We start from the raw sequence: 18,142 nt of genomic DNA, 5'->3' as shown, positions 1-18,142 counted from the left end.
TCCAACTCTCGAATCCAAACCAAACCATTTGCTAAAGACAATTACACATTTTCCCTAATGACTCTGTTGCATCTATCCACAAGTTCATTACTCCTTGGGTGATACAATGAAGTAGTCACATGCTTTACCTGACCCAGACAAAATAAATAGATATTTCATGCGAACTGATGCCCACTGTCCTAGATGTCGTTTGGTAAATGCCGGCCTCCTTCACATGTTATAGGGTTGCCCTTCTCTTAGGGCCTACTTGCAGTATGTTACCAACTAATTGGCCAAGTGCGCCGGGCATATGGTGGCCACATGTGGGAAACATGTATCCTGGGCTTATGTCGCAGTTCAAGGGGACACAAAGTCACCTCCTGGTTTATCGACCTGGGGTTGCTGACGGTCAATCGTTTAATCACTAAAAGATGGAAGCTAACAGAGCCCTCTTCTACGATAGCATGGACTCGCTTACTACTGACTTTGACATAGGCTGAAGGCGCCGTACTGCGTAGGGAGGACACATTCGGATTACACAAAATCCCGCTCGCTATCAATTGAGATGGTATATTTCAAGACGTCCAAAATGACCAGTGCTCTGACGTGGAGCACTCTCTTACTGCGGATGTGGTAAAGACAACAGTCATGGCAACATAGAATTACATTTAATGGGCATGCACAAGAGGCGATGCATCGGGCTGCCCTTTGTAAGCGCTCCAGGTGCATGAGATTCCTAAAGAGACAACATCAGATTGTAATCGCATGTAGAGGGGGAGCTAAGGGTGGGCAGGAGTGACCTGAGTTGGGCGGAGCTTTACTTTTTCTTCTTAGGCCTAGTTTAAACTTCCCATCCCCATCACCAAGCTCCATCATGGCTATTTGCCATTGCCTGTAGCTCATATACCCAGATCTCCTTTCCAACAGCAGCATTCAATTCACATTAGCAATATACAGCACAGCAGATCCTACTATGGACACTGATGCCCTGTGATCCGACATCAAGTGGGAAAGGCGATATACACTGGTCCACCAAACAGTAAGCTGCTTCACTGCAGACCTCACCTTGTTCTTCAAGAGGCTCTATGAAAGGAGCTTCTGCATATTTTTATTGTACTGCTGACCAATACGCTGTACCTGTATTTTGTCTCATGCTAAAAAATCAATACAAAGATTTAAACAAAAAAAATGAAGTAGTCTCATACTTTACACCCCAATGACTCATGAATTTCATACAGTCATCTGACGTAAACTGTACTCCATAGTCAGTCACCAACTCAACCAGTGCACCTTCCCTCAAGAAACACACATGTAAAAACGTTACCACATCCGTTGTAATAACTCCCTCACAAATTCAACTTCAATCCATCGTGAGTGATAATCCATTAGCACAATGCCATACCTACAACTCTCCTTAAGCATGTTCACGGGGCCAATGATGTCCAGGCCTAGTTTAATCCACGGTTTGTCCAGAACTTGTACTGCCTCAACAGGACCTGGTACAGTCACTAATTGAGCAGGCCACGCAATCTCTCACCCAATGCTCCACCACTTTATCCATGCCTGACCAAAAATGTGTCCCTAATTCTTCTTTTCATCGCTCTCATTCCAACATGCCCCTCATGTGCCAATTTTAATACCTTAGAGCGCACTCCTTGGGGTTCCATCAACAAGTCTGCGCATCTAGGAATTCCATTAGAGACACTCAATTATTAAAACACTTCTTTAAAAACCTTCACAGAGTCATCTACATTCCCCTTGGGCCAACCCTTGTTCAAACATGATATGAGTTCTTGCAATAACTTACCTCATGTCTCCACTCCTCATCCATGCAGCCCTCTTCATCTGCTGAAGTGCACGCAACCACACAAAAATTGTCCTCCTTGGCCTCTTCACATATTTCATATGCAACCAAAGGCAATCATGACAAACAATCCTTAAAGACATTTTTAACTCCTGTAATGTATTCAAATTTAAATTGGAACTCCTTCAATCGGTAATGCCATTTTATTTTTTATTTTACAGGCTTGTATAGCGCTGGCGTTGACTCCCATAGGAGTATCTCCGCGCTTTTGACATCTTCCACATTGCGTTCAGGGGAACGTTAGCTGTCTAGAAACTGAAAAGGAGTGTCTTTAGCATTTTCCTGAAAGGAAGGTATTCAGAACATAGCCTCAGGGTGTTGGGAAGACTGTTCCAGAGGGACGGGCCTGCTATTGAGAGGGCTTTGCTGCCCTGTCTTGCCTTCTTTGCCCTGGGTACTTCTAGAAAGCCCTGTTCGCTCGATCGAAGTGAGCGGGAGGGTTTGTAGGGGACAAATTTGGTGGCCAGATATGCAGGACCCATACCATTAAGACTTTTATGTATGGTACAGCATACCTTAAATTTAGCCCTCTGTCTGACAGGTAGCCAATGGAGTTTTTCTAGTAGGGGCTTAGAAGGTGAACGGGGGGGCGCATTTAGGACCAGACGGGCAGCCGTGTTCTGGACTACCTGCAGTCTTGTCATGACTCCCTCATTGGCAGATAGCAGCAGGCCGTTACAATAGTCTAGATGACTCATGACTAGGGCTTGTACCAGTGTCCTTCTACTGGCACCTGGCAGGAGGGGGAAGATTTTACGTAGCATGCCGATTATGTGGAAGCAGGATCCCACCACCTGGTTGGCATGTTGCTTGAGGGAAAGTTCCTGGTCCAGCCGGACCCCCAGGTTCTTAACAGTTGGTTTCGGCTCCGGCACTGGGCCAAGGTCTTGTGGCCACCAGTCCGGAGTCCAGAGTCGTCTTGCCCCCCCAAACAACATGACTTCCGTCTTTCCAACATTGCATTGTAAAAAGTTGGAAGACATCCAGTGTGCCACTGCTTTCATTCCCCGGGAGAAGGAGTTCCTAACCTCCGGAGTCAAGGTTTTGAAGGGAAAGAGGAGTTGAATATCATCTGCATAGGATATTGGAACAAATCCATATGCTCTCAAGATGTTAGTCAGGGGTGCCACATATATGTTGAAAAGAGTTGGGCTCAGGCATGAGCCCTGTGGCACCCCCTTGGTGATCTCAACTTCCTCTGACCGAAAACTGCCCATGGTTACTTGTTGGGCCCGTTTGGTTAGGAAACTTCTTATCCATTCAAGGGCTTCATTTTTCAGGCCGATGTTCTCTAGCCTGGCCATGAGGATGGAGTGAGATACGGTGTCAAACGCCGCAGACAGATCTAGTAGTACCAGGATGACGGAGAAACCCCTGTCCTGGTACATATGCAGATCGTCTGCGACTGACATTAGGGCGGTCTCCGTACTATGTTTGGGCCTGAAGCCGGATTGTGATGGATCCAGTACTCCTGCAGATTCAATGTATCTCGACAGGTGTTTGTTCACATGTTTTTCTGTGATTTTGCCCAGAAAGGGGAGTAGGGATATTGGTCTGAGATTGCTAAACTCATTCCATGGAATGGTGGTGTTTTTCCTGAGTGGTTTGACCAATGCCTTTTTCCATCCAAGAGGGACTTGCCCCGTGCTGAGTGAGAGATTTATTAGTCTCTGGATGGTAGGTCCTAGATCTTTAGCTAGAGTGGGCATAATACGTGCAGGAATAGTGTCTGTGGGGGAGCCACTCTTTATCTGGGACGTGAGTACCAGTAATTCCTCAATCTGAATAAGGGGAAATACAGAGAGGGAGTTCTCAGGAGGGAGCGGACTACCAGGGTTTATTGTGGGGTAATTTGTAGTTCTGTACGTCGAGTTAGAGAGTAGGATTTTCTCATATATGGCATCGATTTTTTTGGTGAAGAAGTGGGAGATGTCGTCACACAATTGTTGTGAGGCCACTTCCGGACTTTCACAGGCTGTAGGCTTAGTAAAGGTCAGTAAGATCTGATATAGTGTCTTTGAATTGTTGCCGGCCGCCAAAAGCTGCAAAGCTATATGGTTTTTTCGAGCTGAGCGAATGTCTTTGTGGTATGCTCTCAAAGACTCTTTATAGGTATGTTTATGGCTATCTAGGCGAGAGGCCCTCCATTTCTTCTCTAGCTTCCGTGTAGCTTGTTTGGATAGTCTGAGATTTTCCGAAAACCATATCTTCTGTTTAGGAGCGGGTTTTAGTTTAAAGGTTCTTAATGGAATGGTCTTGTCTATTGTGTGAAGCAGCATCTCTTCATATTCCTGTAGGGCTTTATCTATGTTCTTGCTTCCACTCAAATTGGGCTTTCCGAGTGCTTTGCAAAAATTTTCTTGGGTTAATCTGTGCCAGGGTCTTCTTTTACTGGGTAAGATGAGATATTTTTGGGCGTGTGGGGTAGGAGGGGGGGTGGAGAATTCTAAAACATAGTGGTCAGTCCAATCTACTTGGTAAGGGGGGGAGCATTCAATTTGTAGAGAGTTAGTAAAGATTAGGTCCAACGTGTGTCCTGCCATATGGGTGGGCCCGTTGTTGACCTGTCTTAAGCCCAGTGAGCTAAGATCACTGATGAAGGTTTTAGTTTCAGAATTGTTTTCTACCTCACTGTGAATATTGAAATCCCCTAAGAGGAGGAAGTCTGAGTTATCATATACATGAGGTGCCAAAGCTTCCATTAATGTTACAGAGGTGTTATTACAAGGACCAGGGGGGCGATATATTAACGCTCCCTTCCTGCTAGAATTAGTGGAAAATTGAAGATTAAAAATCATAAGAAATGCGTTACTTACCTGTAACAGCAGTTATCCAGTATTGGTGTCTTTCATAGATTCACATGCCTGAATCATTCCCCGTCGTCGAGACGGGAGCCTCCGGTACATAAAAAAGTAATGTCCTATAGACATACATAGAGAAAATAGGCCTAAGGACCTCCCCTTAGTAGCCTTTCTTTGTCCTTATGTAAAAAGGACCAAACTCTCACAGTCAGCCAATCAGCTCCGACCTCCCTCTAGAACCTTCCTGGGAGGAGCCTCAGTCCCTCAGATTTTCGTACGCACCCAGCTAGGTTGGCGTAATATTGTCAGAGAGGGATGTGAGTCCTTCCAGGGGAGGCGGGAGGGTTGCATGTGAATCTATGAAAGACACCAATACTGGATAACTGCTGTTACAGGTAAGTAACGCATTTCTTATCCAGTATTAGGGGTGTCTTTCATAGATTCACATGCCTGAATCAGAGTAGCTAGCAATCAGATATGCACATGTGTGATGTAAAGTCGTCCTGCAGACATGTTAGACAATGCATATATTATCATATAACATGGGGACAGCATAATTGGAACATCACAAGAGCAAAGAATGTGCATACCTGGATGGCGGGATGTAGGAAGGCTCACCTCACTGAAAGAGATGGCGAAGCACCGCCTGGCCCACTGCCGCATCCTTCTGAAGTTCGATATCCAGGCAGTAGTGTCTGGAGAAAGTGTGCGGTGACTTCCAGGTCGCCGCTCTGCATATGTCCGAGATTGGCACCCCAGCGAACAGTGCTGCTGACGTGGACATTGCCCCGGTGGAATGAGCAGTAACATGATCAGTCAAAGGCCGTCCGGCCTTGTCGTGGCAGAATGCAATCGCCGAGGAGATCCATCTCGAGATGCTTTGCTTCGTAAGAGGCAGGCCCATTCTTGGTCTGCTGTATGCCACGAACAGTTGTAAAGACTTCCTGAGAGCCTTGGTTTTATCCAGGTAGAACTTTAGGCATCTCTTGAGATCCAAAGAATGCAGTGCTCTTTCTGCTGCTGTGGAAGGGTTCACAAAGAAGGACCTAAGGACAATTGGTTCATTGAGATGAAAGTCCGAAGGCACCTTTGGTATGAATTTAGGGTTCGGTCTCAGCACCACCCTGTCCTGTCTGAACTGCATATATGGTTCCTGAATGGACAAAGCTTGTAGCTCGCTAACTCTCCTGTCCGATGTTAAAGCGAGCAAGAGCGCCGTTTTCCAGGAGATGTATTTGATAGATGCTCGATGAATGGGTTCAAACGGATGTCTCATGAGTTGGTTGAGTACCAGCTTCAGTTGCCATGTCGGAGGGACTTTCCGAGGCCTCGGAAAGGATCTGTAGAGCCCCTTCAGGAATTGCTTGACCAGCCTACTTGACCACAGAGAAGGTCCCGTGAAGGTTCTGGTGAACCTAGAGATAGCTGCCAGGTGAACCTTAATGGATGCATGTGCCAGTCCTGACTGTGCCAAATGTAGGAGGTATGGTAATATCTGTTCAGTGGTGACAGCGAGCGGTCGCAGGCCCTGGTCTGAACACCAAATGCAGAACCTTTTCCACTTGAGAGAGTAGGTTTTGTTTGTACTGTCCGCTCTCGCTTTTGCCAGGACATCTCTGCAGTCCTGTGGGATATTTAGGTCACAGAACTCTGTGCTCAGGAGCCAGGCCGATAACTTGAGTGATCGGAGGTTCGGGTGCTGTATCTGTCCGTTGGACATCGTTATGAGGTTCGGGTGCTGCCTCAGACGAATCGGTGTCCTGATGGAGAGGCGATGAAGATCCGAGAACCAGTGCTGCCTCGGCCAGAACGGGGCAATTAGGATCAGGGTACAAGGCTCCGCCTTCATCTTCCTGAGAACCCTGGGAATCATCAGAAATGGTGGAAAAGCGTACGCAAATACGCTGAACCAACCGATGGAAAAAGCATTTCCGAGTGACCTTGGTTGGGGACGCCAGCTTGCATAGTTTGGGCATTTGGCGTTCTCCTTGGTGGCAAACAGGTCGATTCCTGGGGCCCCCCATTCTGAGAATATGTGATCCAGCGTACTCTTGTCGAGCTCCCATTCGTGGGAGAGGGATTTCTGTCTGCCTAGGGCGTCGGCAATGGTGTTGACCTTGCCCGGGACATAGTCAGCCCTGAGCGTGATCCTGTGGAGTACAAGCCAGTGCCAGATCTTTTGCGACTCGCGTGATAGAGTGAGCGAACGCGTTCCTCCCTGTTTGTTGAGATAGTGCATCGTCGTGGTGTTGTCCGTTCTGCCGAGCACCTGGGAGTTCTGGATGCGTGGTAAAAAGGCATGTAGTGCTAGATACACAGCCCTTAGTTCCCGAAGATTGATATGGAGTTGCTTCTCCTGAATTGTCCATTTGCCGCTTATTTGGAGATCCTGGAGGACAGCTCTCCAGCCTTCCAGGGATGCATCCGTGGTGATCACCAGAGGTGCTGCTGGAAGTAGGAATGGCAGTCCTATAGACAAATTCCTGTGATTTCTCCACCATTCCAGGTTTGTAGGTTCGAACTCTTAGGGACTTCCTTGATGCCACAGCCGTGGCCAGAGATATTATCCTGTTTTTCCTGTCCTTTGAAGGAAATGCCCTTGCGCATTCCGTGTTCAAGGTCGCCCCGAGGAAGGTGATGTTTCTTGTTGGGGTCATGCAGGATTTCTCGTGATTGAGAGTCAATCCTAGCTGCTGAAAGAGATTGGTGCAGGCGTTGGAGGATTTGGTCGCGCCTGCAGCTGAAGGTGCCTTGACCAGCCAGTCGTCGAGGTAGGGGAAGACTTGGTGACCCATTTGACGCAGGAAAGCTGCCACAGGTGAAAGGCACTTGGTGAAAATCCGCGGTGCGGATTTGAGGCCAAACGGTAGGACTTTGAATTGGTAGTGCTGCCCTGCCACCTCGAATCTCAGGAATTTTCTGTGCCCCTTGAGTATCGGGATGTGGTAGTAGGCATCCTGGAGATCCAAAGATGTCATAAAATCTCCTTTTTCCAGTATGCCTAGTATTTCTTGGATCGTCACCATCCTGAACGACTGACTCTTCAGGAAAGAGTTTAGTGCCCTGAGGTCTAGTATGGGCCTCCACTTTTTCTCATTCTTGCGTATAAGAAAGAAGCGGGAATAGAATCCTTTCCCTATTTGAGACGAATGAACTCGCTCGATCGCATCGCTCCTTTCTTCAACATCGCAGATATTTCCTGGAGCAGCAGGCGTAGATGTTTGTGCGGAAGCCTGCGGGGAGGGGTTGCTCCAGCCAACTGGCGGAACCTTGTCATCGCGATATCCATCGTGCAGTCTATAGTTTCTGACGCCGATTCTTCACCATCTAGCAGAATCCTCTTTGGATGAATCTGGCAATTCCGACAGGTATGGGGCTATGTGTGCCCACAATTGTCTATGATAGCGTCCCAAGAGCGCTAGGGCGTTCGCGGCCTTTACCATCATTGCCAACATTGAGGAAAACCTGTTCCCAATGTTGTCCACTCTTTTCCCCCCTTATCAGGAGGAAGCGACAAAGGGGCCGAAGGATTCCTGGAGTTCTTCTGGGTCGCCTATGTCACTACGGAGTCCGGCTTAGGATATCCTGTTAAACACGCCGGTGCTGTATCTGGCGCCCTATACCCCTTCTGACTATAGGTAATCGATAATCGGTAATGACCTTAATGCTTTCTTGAGAGGTTCTATGAAGTCATACAAGAAGCAGTCCTGTTCTTGAGAGGCCATTGAGATCTTAAAACGTTGATCAGCCTTCTCTACCACCTTGTAAGAGATTCCAGAATTGTCGGAATGTCCCTCGTCGACGAGCCAGTCGAAGAGATCGCAGTCATAGACTATGCCGTCGTAGACGAGCAGTCATAGACGAGGCCGTCGTAGACGATGCCATAGACGAGCCATCTTAGATGAGGCCGTCGTAGACCAGGCCGTCGTAGACCAGGCCATCATAGACCAGGCCATCATAGACCAGGCCATCATAGACCAGGCCATCATAGACCAGGCCATCATAGACCAGGCCATCATAGACCAGGCCATCATGGACGAGGCCATCATGGACGAGGCCATCATAGACGAGGCCATCATAGACGAGGCCATCATAGACGAGGCCATCATAGACTAGGCCATCATAGACGAGGCCACCATAGACGAGGCCACCATAGACGAGGCCATCATAGACAAGCCATCATAGATGAGGCCATAGTAGACAAGCCATCATAGATGAGGCCATCATAGATGAGGCCCTCATAGATGAGGCCCCCCTAGATGAGGCCCTCATAGACGAGCAGTCATAGACGAGCAGTCATAGACGCTCTCGTCGTCGACGCTCTCATCGTCGACGAGCCGTCGTAGACGAGCCGTCGTAGACGAGCCATTGTAGATGAGGCCATCATAGATGAGGCCATCATAGATGAGGCCATCATAGATGAGGCCATCATAGATGAGGCCATTATAGATGAGGCCATTATAGACGAGGCCATTATAGATGAGGCCATCATAGATGAGGCCATCATAGATGAGGCCATCGTAGATGAGGCCATCATAGATGAGGCCATCGTAGATGAGACCATCGTAGATGAGGCCGTCGTAGACAAGCCATCGTAGACGAGCCATCGTAGACGAGCCATCGTAGATGAGGCCATCGTAGATGAGGCCATCGTAGATGAGGCCATCGTAGATGAGGCTATCGTAGATGAGGCCATCGTAGATGAGGCCATCGTAGATGAGGCCATCATAGATGAGGCCATCATAGATGAGGCCATTATAGATGAGGCCATCATAGATGAGGCCATCATAGATGAGGCCATCATAGATGAGGCCATCATAGATGAGGACATTGTAGATGAGGACATCGTAGATGAGACCTTCGTAGACGAGGCGGCGTAGACGAGCCATTGTAGATGAGCCATCGTAGATGAGGCCATCATAGATGAGGCCATCATAGATGAGACCATCGTAGACGAGCCCTCGTAGATGAGCCCTCGTAGACGAGCCGTCGTAGACGAGCCGTCGTAGACGAGCCGTCGTAGACGAGCTGTCGTAGACGAGCCGTCGTAGATGAGCAATCGTAGATGAGCCATCGTAGATAGGCCATCGTAGATGAGGCCATCGTAGGTGAGGCCATCGTAGGTGAGGCCATCATAGATGAGGCCATCATAGACAAGGCCATCGTAGATGAGGCCGTCGTAGACGAGGCCGTCGTAGACGAGCCATCGTAGACGAGCCATCGTAGACGAGCCGTCGTAGACGAGCCGTCGTAGATGAGCCGTCGTAGACGAGCCGTCGTAGACGAGCTGTCGTAGACGAGCCGTCGTAGATGAGCAATCGTAGACGAGCCATTGTAGATGAGCCATCGTAGATGAGCCATCGTAGATGAGGCCATCGTAGATGAGGCCATCGTAGGTGAGGCCATCGTAGGTGAGGCCATCATAGATGAGGCCATCATAGACAAGGCCATCGTAGATGAGGCCGTCGTAGACGAGCCGTCGTAGACGAGCCGTCGTAGACGAGCCATCGTAGACGAGCCATCGTAGACGAGCCGTCGTAGACGAGCCGTCGTAGATGAGCCATCGTAGACGAGCCATCGTAGATGAGCCGTCGTAGACGAGCCATCGTAGACGAGCCATTGTAGATGAGCCATCGTAGACAAGACCATCGTAGACGAGGCCATCGTAGACGAGGTTGGCTTCTTAGTCTTTACCTCAGACGGTATAGAAGACGCCCTTCTGAAGGGTCCCATGACCAGAGGAGGTGATTTTGACGGCTCAGAAGTCGTCTTTTTTACATGATTTTTCTCCAAAAGCCAGGCCTTTACTCTCCTTTTCCACAGAGTGAGGAGATTTTGAAGGACTGTGCCCAGAAGACCCATGAGTGGTCTTTTTGAGGGCCTTCTCAGGACGTTCCCCTGAGGAATGAGTCTGAGGAGATTCTCTTCTCTTTTGAGGTCTCCTAGACGTTGAGGACAACGCCTCATCTCGGTCACTGGAGAAAATAAAAAACCTCCTTTCTGGTCTTAGTGTCTCAAAAACTTACTTGAGAAAGTGCGACAGACTTAGTCTTTGGCCTGCGGTATAGACAGTAAATGCAGTCGGTGAGAGGATCAGAGCAGAGCAACCTCTTCCTTACCAGACCTTCTTTAAAGAATGTATTTGAAGATAATCCATAGTAGAAAAGAATCCTTGACAACAATGTCATTTAATGAAGTGAAAAAACACAGAATCTGAGCAGAGCTCAGAGGAGACTCCCTTAGCACAACGTGCGGTAGAAAATCTGAGGGACTGAGGCTCCTCCCAGGAAGGTTCTAGAGGGAGGTCGGAGCTGATTGGCTGACTGTGAGAGTTTGGTCCTTTTTACATAAGGACAAAGAAAGGCTACTAAGGGGAGGTCCTTAGGCCTATTTTCTCTATGTATGTCTATAGGACATTACTTTTTTATGTACCGGAGGCTCCCGTCTCGACGACGGGGAATGATTCAGGCATGTGAATCTATGAAAGACACCCCTAATACTGGATAAGTTCTAGTTCAGGGGTGCATATTTCGTCCAGAATTTTAACATTGATTTCCTCCTTGTGTACTATCGCTATCCCTCCTCCGATTTTCAAGGGGCGATCCACCCTGGCTATTTTGTAGCCTGTTGGGATTCCCAGTGTAATAACCGGAATTAGGTGGGGTTTGAGCCAGGTTTCCGTTAGGAAGCATAGATCTGGTTCCCTACTGGAGATCAGATCCCATACTTCGACGGCATGTTTTGACAGTGACCTGATATTACAAAGCAGGTTATTATTGTTGAGGGCGTTTTTACTAGTGGTCTTAATCTTGGTGGTGGTAGATTCATCATATAGAGACCTTATTTCTGGTTGGTAGTTCTGAAGGCAAGGTTTGGAGGTATATGGCATACTCGTGAGGGTTTCAAATTGAGTTTTACAGTGGCGACAGGAGAATGGACCTTCAATATTGTCCTTCATCCTGCTGGGACATTCACTGGCAGTATGGTGAAATATATTCAGTAGTACCTGTGCAGTGTATCTTAGTCGGTGTGCCGGATGATTCTCCATGGCTACCAGCCCCCGGCAACGTCCTGGCGCGGACGGGCGCAGACGGGCAGGTCTTTGGCTGGTCTTCGGCGCAGGCTACGGCGCCCCCACTGCGCGCTACCGCTGCGCGCTTGGGCCGACGAGGGCTATATAGCCCTGTCAAGTGGAGAGCTGGAGCGCTAACCGCTCGCCTCCCTGGGCGTGTCCTGCTCTTGTCTGCCCCGCCCTCCGCTCAACGGTATAGGTTACCGAGTCGGACCGGGGCGGGCAGACTTGAATGATGAGCAAGACTCTGTGAGTTTCCCACGCAAGTTTCTAAATTATTATTTCAATTTAAAACTTATTATCAGGGCAAGTGCAGGGTATTTTAAAATTCTATAATCAATTTTAAAACAACAATCAATTTTAAAATAGCGAGTGCGAGTACGGGGCAATTCTAGTGACGATTCAATTATTTACTCAATGACAGTCACTCTGCAGCAGCAGCAGCAGCGTTTCCGCTTCGACAATGAGGTAGGCGCCAAGCGGGGTCGGGAGAAGCTGCCACCGTCGTCCCTTACCGCAAGATTACACTGCCTCCTCGTTGCCTATATAGCCCTGTCAAGTGGAGAGCTGGAGCGCGAACCGCTCGCCTCCCTGGGCGTGTCCTGCTCTTGTCTGCCCGCCCTCCGCTCAACGGTATAGGTTTCCGAGTCGGACCGGGGCGGGCAGACTTGAATGATGAGCAAGCCTCTGTGAGTTTCCCACGCAAGTTTCTAAATTATTATTTCAATTTAAAACTTATTATCAGGGCAAGTGCAGGGCTGACAATTCTGGGAGTTGCATTGCAAGCTCCCTTGGTGGTGACCAGATTGAGCAAAGGTTTGTGGTCCATCCATAGGGTAAACTCCAGACCCCATAAATATTTTCTAAAATGGTCCACACCCTACCAAGATGAGGCAAACACCACCACCTCATCCATACCATCATGTGATTGCATTAACACTGCTCCCAATCCATACTAACATCCACAACTATAATATATGGATCACAAGAATCAAAAGGTTTAAGAGGAATCGAGTCAGAAACCTCCTCCTTAATCAGACTGAACTCCTTCCTAACATCCTCCCCCACACAAACTTTTCACTTTTCTTCAACAAAAGTCTCACCGTTTTCGTCCTTTCAGCACATTTAGGGCCAAAATGTGCATAAAACTCTAGCATGCGAAAAAAGAGAATGTAATCGATCTTTACTCTGCGGTGGAGGGAATTATTTAATGGCCTTCACTAGACTCTCCTTTGGCTCCACCCCTTTAGCAGACAACTTATGTCCCAAATATTCCACACTGGTCACAGCAAATCGGCATTTGGTTGGTTTCAAAGTCACCCCTCTTTCCTTCAGAATGGCCAACAGCAAGGCTAAGGCTTTGTCATGTGATAATTCATCTGGCCCAAATATCAGTATTCCGTCCTGAAAACACATGACATTGGCAATGCCTTAAAAAATGGCGTCAACTACTCGCTGGAAGACAGATGAAGCTGAAGCAAAGCCAAATAGCATACGCTTAAACCTGTAAGCTCCACCAAACGTGATAAAAGAGGTTAAGTGACTAGAATCCTGATCTAATGAGATTTAATGGTAGACATAGGACATATCCAAAGCCATGAAAATCTTCGCCCCCTTCACAGTGGCCGTGTCAGTAATGTTTGGTAGACGATGTCTATCAACCCATATCGTCTCATTTCAATCTCTCAGGTCAATACACATCCTCAACGTCCCTTTTTAATTTCTCGCCAAAACAACCAGAGACAGCCACTCTAAATTCACTTTTGGTTCAATTATACCTTTTCACACAGTTTTGTAAGTTCTTTGCTCAAATCCTCACTCATGGCAATCGGAATATTGCCATGTTCACATGTTTCACAGCGACGGGCCCAATCTACTGTTTTACAAGCAGAAAAAATATTTGTTTGGTCCTTGCATGTAGAAACAGCCTGTCGGCCTGGAGGACAACTCCGATATGAAAGAGCTCCTGGTTCTGCAGCATCTGACTTCTGCGACTCCTTGCACAGCTCACAGGTGCCACAACTCAAGTGAAATGCCACCCTGATGGTAGAGAAGACCCGCGTTTTGTCTCTCTACATGTCACCAGTGAAAAGGTTCATTCTAATGATGACACTGGACTGTGAAGCTTCACCCACATAATGATCCCGGGTTCCCTATTCTAAACCTCCCATCAACATTCCAACCAGCTAATCCCAATAGTTATCTATTGAAAAACGGCCAGATAAGATCCCAAGATGAATAAAATACCCTGGACCACCACCAACTCAAAGAGATAGAGTATACTCCTGCTTTCCTTCTGTGGGAAATATTAATACTGGCTGTATGAAAGTCCTGCTTAAGAGGTCTGTTATTCTGAATATGTTTGAGGCACCTTTTAACTTTTGTTTCACCAGCAAATCCAATTGGTCTGGCTTTAAAGAAACAATCTTATCAGGCAAAATACTAGAATACTAAAACCTTGTCCTATATCAATTAGAAAACCATTGCATTGGGTCATTAAAAGATATATCTTTATATCTTTTTATGACTCAAGTAATTTGCGTGATTAGGTTGTTGACATTTGGAGGACATACCTATTGTTATGTTATTGAAGTTTATAAGGTGCTCAGCTACCCAAGGGGTTTACCCAGCCTGAAAAGGAGAGGAGGGGAGAGAAGTTACAAGTTAAATAGCCAAGTTTTCAAACCTCTTCGAAAGTTTCCATAAACGGTTTCATTACGTAGTGAAAAAGGAAGAGAGTTCCACAGAGAAGGTCCTAGGAAGGCAAAAGATCGGCCGTGCATACGCATCCGTCTGATTTTAGGAACAGTATATTAAAACTGAGTAGTAGAGCGAAGAGTACGTGAGGCTAAGTATTGTTAAACTAAAGATTGCAGGTATTGTGGGGCTAAACCAGTTTTCATTTTGAACATATAGCTCAAAGCTTTGAATTTAATACGTTTCCCCACCTTAAGCCAATGAAGGTTACGAAGAAAGAATGAAATGGAGGCTGTCTTAGGGGCCTGGCAAAGCAGCCTGGCAGCCGCATTCTGCAGCACCTGCAGTCTTTGTATCACATCTTTGTTCGAACCCAGATATAAAAAGTTGCCGTAATCCAGCCTAGATGTGACAAGGGCCTGGACGCCTACTGTTCTCTGTGTAGAGAGTGGCAACATCCAAAGAATCTTCTTTAACCATTTGAGAATGGTGAAGCAGGTTGAGGCCACCTTCACGGCTTGATGTTTCATTGATAGCTGGTCATTAATGATAAAGCCTAGAATTTGGACTTGATGGGCAGGCTGGGGAAGAATACCTATTTCAAGGGCCAATGTTGGGGACCCCAAACACCTTTATTTTTCCCTAAGATCAAAACATCTGTTTTTTCTCTGTTGAGTTTGAGTAGATTTAGCTGCATCCAAGACGCAATTTTCCTCAAACCAGACTGGAGAGTGGAACAGGTAAAACACTGATTAGCTCTAGCATAGCAAATTTGAATGCATTTGATTATCCATCTTAAAATTCCAGATTTAGAAATTGGCTTTAATATAATAGCTTAGTCTTTCTGAGTCTGTTAGTCCGGCCAATATAATACATTAAAGCTCTTTTAACATCTTAATTATGTAAAGCTCTGCCTGCAACCGAATCTCGTTGTGGAAAGAAAAAAGGTAATTCTATTGATTGATTGATTAATATGGCAGCTGGTAACCACTTTTTGAAGGAATTTATAGTTTTTGTTAGGTTTCGCCTGGCGTCCGCTGCACAGCAGCGCTGGTGCAGGCGAAATCTAATGTTAGAACCGTATGGGGGACTTGAACCCGCCCCTTCTTCCATTGGCTAGCTCCATAAATGGAGGCTAGCCATTGGAAGACATGGTTGTCCATCACTGTTTACCCGGTCAAGACGCAAATCGTGGGCATTTCTGACTCTTTTTTTAAGTCCCGCCCCCCACACCCTCCCTCTCGCCGAGGAGTTATCCCGCCGTCAGCGATCCATTTGTTTATCCCCCGCCCTCCCTCCAGTTGTCCGTGCCTTCTCCCTTCCGCCCGCCCACTGTCCGTGCCTCCTCCCTCCCGCCCACTCCTCTCGCCGAGGAGTTATCCCGCCCTCCTCCCGCCGTCAGCGATCCATTTGTTTCCGCGCTCCTGCAGACAAACAAAATTATTTGTAGGATATTTTATTGCTTGCGCCTTGTTGACGGGAGGAAGACACAAGGGGATATCTGTCACCTAGGTGAGTACGACAGCTCTAAATATAACCTTTATAGAAATACATACTGTGACATAAGTTTGCGCAACTCTTGTCAAAAGCCTCTGTCGCAGTTGTTTGCGCGTGCGCATTGCACTGCCCCCGCAGCGCTTGCTCAGTGCACCACGCCCGGGTGCCGGGTGTTCTGCGCATGCTCGGCGGTGCGCAGGCATGGTACTTTCTTTTCTCTCGGGTCTCCTTCTGCGTTGCCGGTTGGGTTTTGACAAGGACTGAGCAGAGGCGTGCGAGCAAGCCCCCGAAGAGCCGCGACAAGATGGTGCTCGACCTAGACCTCTTCCGTGCTGACAAAGGCGGAGACCCAGAGGCGGTGCGAGAAAGCCAGCATAAGCGGTTCAAGAATCCGGGGCTGGAGGACCGACTGCTGCAGGCTGACGGGGTCTGGAGGCAGAGTGAGTACACGAGGGGGCATGCACGAGCGGGGCCAGGTAGGGGTGGAAAGTGGGATAGGCTGTGGAGCGGGGTAAGTGGGGAGACTGGGACAGACAGGAAGGTGCATTACGTGTATACAAAGGTGCATGGACTAAGAAGTGGTCATAAGTATACGAGGAGCACAAAAAAGGTGTTTGTAGGGGGAGGGAATCATTTGGGAGAGGAAAGAGAAAGACTTGGGGGCAGGTATAATAAGTGACCTGTCTAAAAAGAGACTTGGATTAAGACAAGCCTGGATAAATGAGACCAGGGCAAAAGAAGGCCTCTCCTCCAGTTGCTCCCTGGGGTTATAGATGCTGGGAGGAGGGTGGGAGTATTAAGGCTAAGAAGGAACTGTCTTCAAGAGGCTGAATGTAAAGGATGCAGCGTGAGCATGACATTCTTTTAGAGAAGCTGGAAAATAGCGTAGCGGGAGTTACTGAATGAGACATAGTTCAAGGAATGTGTGTAGATGTACATTCAAGGGGCGATTGAGGTTGGGGACTCTAGATTAAGGGTCTAGGGAGAGAACAGCTTTGGCCAAAGGTGATAAAGGGGCCAGTCACTATAGAAGATTGGGGGAAGAAGATGCCTTGAAGGCAGAGAGGCTGAGAATATTAAATCTTGGCACGGACTCTGGAGCGGCTGAGATACTGTGGTCATGGCTATCGGTGTTTAGTGGGAGTGCACAAGAATGGAGAACAGTATAACAGGTCGTCATTGGGTGTGTAAAGTGGCCCGGTTTGCACAATTGTTTCCTGTGTCATAATGACTGTGACTTTTCCCCTGTGTCGATGCTATGCCTCTTCCTGTCTAAATAAACGTGTCCTGAATCTGGAACCTCCACTCCTCGTCTTATTTGTGTCAGTGTACGACCCAATTGCAATAGGAGTGGGGCCTCCGACTCCTGTTGTGATATGGGCGTCAGCTCACTCTTCGAGTTACAATGTTGTTATATCATTGTGACCCCAAACCATGCTTTCAGTTTCCCCGAGTTTTATTTGTGATAGTCTGGCACACCCATACCGTGTCTGTGTGATCTTAGTCTGTGATATAGAGATGTCACAAGGTGACTTGGAGTCTATCTGTCGCAATCGCCAGTCTCTGCCAACACCTTTTCCCGATCTAACTGAAATACATTTTTGCTACTTATCCAGAATAATTTGTAAAGGGTCGCCCAGATTATTTTTCTTGGCTCGGGCGACCTGGAATTGTGCAAAATGTCAGCTTCTGTAAGTAATGCTGCCACAGTAATACAGACACTGGCATTTGGAGGAGCTGTGGTTAATGCCAGCTGCAGTGGCAGACCTCTGGCCCTAGGACTTTTATTTGTACAAATTAAACTTGGGTCTCTGCAATATTTGTGATGCAAATTCAAGGCTTCAAAGTATGATGTTCACAATAACCAACACCCTCACATAAGAACATGCTTAAAACGATCCCTACAAATGAAGTGATTGTAAGATAACTGATTTATAATATTCTTTTCGGGCATAATTCCAGCCAGAATAACACAGTGTGTGGGTGAAAGAGTGGTAATTGCACTGCTTTTAGCAAAATTGAAACATCACTGTTTTTCCATTTTATGCAAACTGCAAGGACTTCCCTTCCATGCTGGCCCTGGAGGGTGCGTCCCAACGGGGGGGTGGGTGGGAGGAAGGGGGGGAGAGGCTGTGTGTGTCTGTGGCTCTGTGTGTGGCTGTGTGTGTGTGTGTGTGGCTCTGCCTGTGGCTCTGCAGGTATGTATGCGTGTGGGACTCTGTGGGTCTGTGT

The 18,142-nt window shown here is 47.6% G+C and overlaps 1 protein-coding gene across 3 annotated transcripts in view; it reads right to left on the bottom strand.

The window, feature by feature from the left end:
* Positions 1-18,142, bottom strand: part of FERRY3 (FERRY endosomal RAB5 effector complex subunit 3) — a 327,577-nt gene that overhangs the window by 19,288 nt on the left and 290,147 nt on the right. The gene's annotated exons all lie outside the window — the stretch shown is intronic.

Source organism: Lissotriton vulgaris, chromosome 1_1 (assembly GCF_964263255.1).
Source record: "Lissotriton vulgaris chromosome 1_1, aLisVul1.2, whole genome shotgun sequence".
Taxonomy (NCBI): Eukaryota; Metazoa; Chordata; class Amphibia; order Caudata; family Salamandridae; genus Lissotriton; species Lissotriton vulgaris.
This window is presented reverse-complemented; position numbering and strand designations above follow the sequence as displayed.